The 7,952-nt window shown below is 31.7% G+C and overlaps 1 protein-coding gene across 1 annotated transcript in view; it reads right to left on the reverse strand.

Moving 5' to 3' along the window:
* The window catches only part of LOC136825764 (uncharacterized), a 198,374-nt gene extending 190,749 nt beyond the window's left edge, over nucleotides 1-7,625 (reverse strand). Inside the window, exon 1 of the mRNA XM_067082611.1 lies at nucleotides 7,494-7,625. The gene's annotated coding sequence lies outside the window, so the exon portion shown is untranslated. The remainder of the gene's footprint in view (nucleotides 1-7,493) is intronic.
* Between the last annotated feature and the right edge of the window lie 327 nt (nucleotides 7,626-7,952).

Here is a 7,952-nt window from a genome sequence, read left to right on the forward strand (position 1 = left end):
CTTAGTATGTCAAGTGACTTAGGAGATGTAATGTATACACACACACACACACACACACACACACACACACACACACACACACACACACACACACATATATATATATATATATATATATATATATATATATATATATATATATATATATATATATATATATATATATATATATATATATATCTCCCAAGTCACATTTGACATACTAAGATTTTCAACTATCCTTATAACAGTATTTTTTTATCAAGTACTTAATAAATCTGTAGTCAGTGCTCCTATAAAAAAAGTGTTATGAGAAAGATAGTTGAAAAAGTGTACGTCAAGTGTGACTTAGGAGAGATAAGTATATATATATATTTATATTATTAAGAAAGATTCTGACATTTGATGACATTTATTAAAGGTTGTGTCTTTCGGCTCCTTTTGATTGTATGAAGGTGAAAGTAGCGTAAAGGTTAATTTCAGGTTTCTTGTGTTTCAGAACAGTAATATGATGGGAAAACCAGGCAGCTTTTCCTGTATAAAAGGACTTTGATTCTAATCTTTTATTTTCGTGTTTTATTTTTATTGGAATAACTATGATGAAACAAATTGGATCAGTTATTTTGGGTAATTGATTTGAAAGGTTTTTGAGTTTCTACTTTTGGTCAATCAGGAGACAATATGAATGAATTATTCTTAGTTGTTAATTGGTAAAGTCCGAGAATTGTTTTTTATTAAAAAACAGTGCTGGGACAAATAAATCCAAGTATTTTTTTAGTAATTAATTGGACAGGCTTTGGTAGAATGTTTTGGTTGCGATTTTCTCAGTAAATTACGTATTTGGAACATGCTTCCCCTTGCCTTCTAGTTTTGCATGATGTATCGGAACTCCCCCCTCTCTCTCTCTCTCTCTCTCTCTTAGGTATCCATATGCATTGCGGAACTAAACATTTTTATCTATTACCACGAAGACAAAGTATTATTCTCTAGCTTACTACAGTCTCCTTTTGTGAGTGTATGTGTGTGTGTGCGTGTGTGTCTTTTTATGTACCATGAGAAGTCTTATGAAAGCTTTGGAATGAATTTTCTTTCTCTTCAGTGGTTTGACTTTGCAAGGGATGTAAAGGCCAGCATTCTTATGTGACGCCATATCTCGGTATGATTTATAGAGTGCTGACGATTTGAAGGCAACGTTGTTCCTTTTAGTAAAAGAAAATATTATTGATAAAATACCGTAGATAAACGTAACAGTATTGTAACTAACTCCTCCAATACTGTTCATTATTCTTTTGACATATTTGCACGTGCTCAAGGAAGACGGCATGTTTGACGATAGATATTCAGCAGTAGTAGTAATAATAATAATAATAATAATAATAATAATGATTATATTGAAAGTCTAGGGATTATAGTTATTATGTGTATCACAAGGAGGAATCAGATTTCTTGGGTTAAAATTATTTTCACATCTGAAAATGGCTCATGAGAATTAAGTAATTCAGTAGTCTGTGTAACATACTTATTTGTCTATATATACATATATATATATATATATATATATATATATATATATATATATATATATATATATATATATATATATATATATATATATATATATATATATATATATATATATCACCTCTGTGCATTCTCAACAGTACGCAGAACACGCTGGCACTTTACCAAAATTTTCTGTCAACGAAATTATATAGCTTTAGTCAACCGTCAGCTTTAAAAATCTTTTGGCATCCCCTTTGTACCGAGATTAAATTATTTATACGTGAGAAGTTTCCTGGACGTTCGTGTGATGATAAAATTCTGTTTTATGTTTTTTATTCACTGGCGCTTACGGCTTTTTGACCGGTGGCCGCCTTTTCATCTTTACATGCGCTGGTTAGAGAGATGAAACATAATGGATTCAACGGCGTCAGGCTCATTATCATTTAGATTTGCCTTGTTTTGGTTTTACGCTTTACGCAGATACCTAGGTGGTGTATAGTTAATTATGATATAAAATAGTAATAATTGATTTATTAGTAATGGGTTTATCGGAGAAATAGACATATTATTATTATTATTATTATTATTATTATTATTATTATTGATTAAAAAGGCAAATTATTTAGAAGCAGCATTGTTCTGATGGGTGCCACGCTTGACAGTCGCATCTATAAGTGTCTAAAATGTGAAATATTTAACAATTAAGGATTTTAATGCCAATGAGATATAGTTAGAAATATATTTTCAATTAAATAGTCTAAAATTATTTCAAGTCAGATTTAGAAATCACTCCATCTCCGCTGAGAACGATATTCACATATGCCAGTGTTTCTTGAATGAGCGATTCATGGGAATAGTTACAGAACACTTCTATTAAAGTAATCATGATTCGTAAAAAACAAATTTTTAGGGCTCTGAAAACATTGTGAAAGATTCTTGTTTAAACATCATTAGTCTGTATGTCCAGACCAACTCTTCCTTTTGTGAAAGTGGCCGTCAATCCTGTTATTACGAGACCATCGACCTACACAATAAACTTTTTAAACTCTACGGACTTTACTACCCACGTTTAACTATATAACCGGTGTTGAGCTTTCTATGTTTACAAGCAATATTTTAAATCTGTTTTGTCATTGTTAAACTCTCTCTCTCTCTCTCTCTCTCTCTCTCTCTCTCTCTCTCTCTCTCTCTCTCTCTCTCTCTCTCTCTCCATTTTAATTCTCAACTTTTGTATTCAAATTTTTGAAGTTTCCCATGAAAATATAAAGGGAAGCGAGGAGATTTTTTCGTATCAGATGTAGTTCTAATTCGGGCGTAGAGACAGATGGGATTCGACGTATCGTTTCCTGTTCGATTTTTCAAAACGAGATTCAAACTGATTAAGCAATCAAGAAAAGAAACATTCATTACATGGCCGGTTTATTTTATTCATTCAGTAGGTTCACGAGAAAGAAGTGTATTTAACTGTGATTAATTAATTTGTTGATTTATTTTTTCTTTTTAAATAAGTGATGTATTCTTTCTGTATTTCTCATTGCCCTCTGTTACTCATTTTTAATCAACACCATACTCTTTGGAAGCTTGAATTTCAAGTCAGTGGCCCTGTGGGCATGTTCCTTATGAATAAGGTTTATCTTCTGAATAATAATAATAATAATAATAATAATAATAATAATAATAATAATAATAATAATAATAATAATAATAGTGAAACAAAATGAAGATCGTTGTTCATCCTTCACCTTGAGGTGACGTTCTTCAATATGAAAACCTTGAATCAAGAGAATAGATATATAATGTATGTTTGTCTTTTAAGCTTAATGTCAAACGGGGAATTTTGACAGAGTAAGTACTGTAGAACGCACGGCAGTTTACTATATAATGTATGTAAAATTGTATATATATTGTATGGTTTCCATTCTATAAGGTTATATAAGGCGTTTCTTCACACAAGATTCATTGCTTCTTAGCATAAAGTGAATGAGAACTTTTAGTCATTTTTATGTAATGAATGCGTCAGTGTATGTTGGCCTTTTGAGTTAAGCTTTAAATTAGATACTTGTATATACTGTGTGTGTGTGTGTGTGTGTGTGTGTGTAGATCTAATGAACGCTAATGATTACAAAAGTTTAAAAGAATCTTTTAACGAAACTATATCTTTGATAAATCTTGAATAATTCTACGTTATTTTACAATCCGAATTTTGGCTACCGGTTATTACTTTTCATTGTTTCATTTTCGTGGTAGATTTCTCCGGGCGTGTTGTCCTGTTCTCTTTCAGGAAGACAAAATCCATTCCATTATAATATATACTGTTGACATATATGATCCTTTAGTGTCTAGTATCACGCCATTATTATTTACACATGATGGTTAAAAGTTTTAACTCACTTTAGACAATGTATTGCATAGTGACCTGGAGCTAAATTGTCGGATTTAGTCTATGATATTTGTTTTTTATGAACGTCATTTCTGTTATTGGATACATTCTCTTTAAGTAAATCGTCGTTCAACAGTAGCTATTAATACCTGGTCCTAAATTGGTAATTGTTCGTTTAGGTCCGGTGCTTAACTCGACGGTGGTATAGTGTTCAGCCCTACTCAGTAGTCACTCATCCTGTTAGCCTTGGGTTTAGTCGGTAATTATGTCAAGTTGGTTTGTTTTTGTTTGTTTTTTTATACCATACGGTTTTAACGTGATTCTGCACTGACGGTAAAAGAGATATGAGTTACATGCGAATGATTCATGGGACTAGGTACGGAACGCTTCTATTACAGTAATCATGATTCGTAAAAGGCAATGTTTTCAGAGTTTTGAAAACATCGTTACCTTTTCATGTATAATTCTAAGGACCAGACCAACTCTTCCTTTTGTGAAAATGACCCGTCATCTATATTAAGAACATCGACACAGAAAATATAGTTCTTGAAACTCTACGGACTTTACTACCCATATTTAACTATATCGCCGGTGTTGAACTGAAGATATTCACAACCAATATTTAACTATTTTTTATTTTTGCTAAATTCTCTCTCTCTCTCTCTCTCTCTCTCTCTCTCTCTCTCTCTCTCTCTCTTACGGAGTTTTTTTAAAAGACATCACTCGTTGACTCTCGCAATAAGGTCATTTTTTAAAACAGTTTCTCTCTAAGTACACTAACCTCGCGTTGAGAAGTTCTGTACATGAATGTGTTTATACAGTAAATTGGTACGTGCATAAACATTTGTGTATATACACAGATTTCGTTATGGATATATGATCAAATATTTTTATGTTATATTAAGGCAATCACTTCATATTCCATATATGTAAATACATATAATTGTGTGTGTACATATATATATATATATATATATATATATATATATATACATATATATAATATAAATTATATATATATATATATATATATACATATATATATATATATATATATATATATATATATATATATATATATATATATGTGTGTGTGTGTGTGTGTGTGTGTGTGTGTGTGTGTGTGTGTGTTGTGCCCTTATTATTTTGTATATTAGAGATTGGAGTTTGGGACTAGAAATGTATAATATCACCCACTTAATCCATACGCTTAGATTTGGTTAAAATCTATTTTTGGATTTTTTCCATGGTACCCAAACAACCGTTGAATCATGAATGAAAGCTTTAGGAAGTTACCTCCACAGGTACAGACACTTGTTGAATACTTGCAACGTTATCCATTTCATGTTGAGGACACAGTTTGCATTTTGTATTTTGCTTATTGTTTCTATATTCACAACTGCTGTTTAGGAAAGAGCGTCTAATACTGTATTATCCAATTACTTCATATTTATGGTGTTTTTTTATTTACGGTATAGGAGCTATAAGCGCAACATATTTTACAATCCTCCCAACTTCCATATCTCCAAATATCAATTATCCCTCAGGATTGAAAATTTAAGTTATTTAAACCAATATTTTTACTGTGTACCCTGATATTTTCAATATCTAAACTGCTGTGAAGGAGATAAACATCTGTGATAAAACCGCTTTCACACTGAAGTATCTGGAGTTTCATCGGCCGAATATCAATACCTATTTGTCACTAAATCTGTCATGTCTTTTATTTCACATGTTATAGAGGTATTTTTTTTTATAATTATGTTCTGTTTGCTGTCTATCTGCCACTCATTTATGGGATATTTTACCAACACTTTCTTGACATTAGACGTAATCCACCTTTTCAAAATGTGTAATCTACATGCTAATCCCAGTAAAATCCCCAACAATATTTGTTTACAACCAACCTTTTATAAATTAACAGGTTTACATTTTCATATTGGTACTCTGCTTCTCAAACCTGTCTGCCCCTATTTCTTCAGCTGCCACTTTGGTTAAGTACAGGTCCCCAGTCGTGCAAAACCCGAAATAATATAAGTTTTACGGAGACAAATTGTACCTATTCAGCGCCGTTTACGGTATCTTCCCCTGTCTCTATATCACAAGATTGGAGTTGGTATCAAATCAAGCATTCAAAGTTTTTATAGTTTTGAGAATGAGATGGAGACTGTAATTATCATTACGCTTTTTCAGCACTTACGTAGTCATTTGCAAGTGCATTATTACGTGTGTAAATACTTCTGCATAAGTAATATTGAATACTGGGTATGCTTGTGTGCATGTGTGATTATAATTACTACAGTGCATTTGAACCAGGAATATGACATCAGTGAGTTTTTACAATGTCAGTGTAATTCAAGCAGTTGAATAAAGTTTTTGTATTTCTGCATCTTATCTTCGAGTTTGTTAATTGCACCAAACAATCTTTACGAGTGAATACTATAGCTTTCAAATTTCTTTTGATAATTATATTACTCCTATAAGTCTGGTGATGTCAAAGGAATAACGCAGTAATTGCAGAAAACGTAAACATTTTGTACTTTTCATCTTAAATCGCTCGTTAAACGGGGAGTGTTTCTATACATTATACCTCCTCCATTTCTATGTTTTATGTGGAAAATATGTAGGTTTTACATTATATATATATATATATATATATATATATATATATATATATATATATATATATATATATATGCGTGTGTGTATGTGTTTGAGTGTGTGTATATGTTTGTAACTTTCAGTGTATGTTTGCACTCATATTTAAGTAACGATTCCATAGAATTATACAAATACAGTTACAACAACTATTTAATTTTTTCCTACATAAGAGAGATGCTATGTTATATTTACGTTATATTTAAAGATTTAGCGGATTTAACTCGTTAATAATAAGTATATATATATATGTATGTATATATATATATATATATATATATATATATATATATATATATATATATATATATTTGAACCTGCGCTTTTTGTGGAAGAAGCTAGTGTTACAGTGACTTTCCCCATTTCACTATCAATAGTGGATAAAGTCACCCTGAAGCTATCTCTAACCAATAAAAGACAGATTCAAATTCTATATTAAATAGTCATCACGTTTTTATATATATATATATATATATATATATATATATATATATATATATATATATATATATATATATATATATATATATGTATGTATAACTTTTTCGAATTGTATTGCAGCTATGCAAGTGACAGGCAACAGGTACTTAAGGTGAAGGTATGCGAAAGTATATACTCGACTTATCGTGGTTTAAGTTATATACAAGTTTTTATCATTTTCTTTACCTAACCTGCCTATAATAATCACTTCTTATTGGTGGTCTTTTTTCTATTTTTTATTCAGTGAAAGAGAATTTCTTACATGTGAAATATTCTGCTTGAAAAAAATTTCCTTTCACTTGGTTAAAAAAAAAATATTCAATTTGGTTTATCTGAGTACTAAGCAAGAATTTTAAAAGGCGATTTAATTCAGGCGGGTATGACCAAAGTTTTCCTAACGACAATAGAAAGTATAAAGCTTACCAGCCAAGAAATAAAGTTAAGATTAATAGAAAAACAACACCCTCCCTTCCAGAACAACCTCTCCTCTTACTTAGCCTGTGAACTGAACCTCCTGCTCCCGTCTGTCTCACTCTGTCACCCTGAAAAAAAACCCCTTTACAGAAAGATCCTCCCTCGACACACACAAACACACAGACAACACTGTCACGCACCTGTGTATTCACCGGCGGTACGCTGTCGACGTCTTCAATAGGGCCTCTCAGCCTCGTTTATATAGCCGCAGATCTCTCTAAGCCCCGCCCCCTCTTACGCCCCAGCACTCCAGTTGGCTCCGCCCACGTCCCATTGCTTCTTTGCACGCCCCCTCATTGCATGCCTTTGACGTCTCGCTTCTTGCTTATACGTGCTTCCCAGAGTCACAAGATTACGGTCGCTTGCGACTTGAGATGTGCTTTTTATCTTAATTGTATATTTCGCTGAATATAGATAGGTCCCAAGGGGTAAATTTGGTTTTGGTTGCTATTTGTATTATGATGCAATTTTTTGTCTA

Source organism: Macrobrachium rosenbergii, chromosome 39 (assembly GCF_040412425.1).
Source record: "Macrobrachium rosenbergii isolate ZJJX-2024 chromosome 39, ASM4041242v1, whole genome shotgun sequence".
Classification (NCBI taxonomy): domain Eukaryota; kingdom Metazoa; phylum Arthropoda; class Malacostraca; order Decapoda; family Palaemonidae; genus Macrobrachium; species Macrobrachium rosenbergii.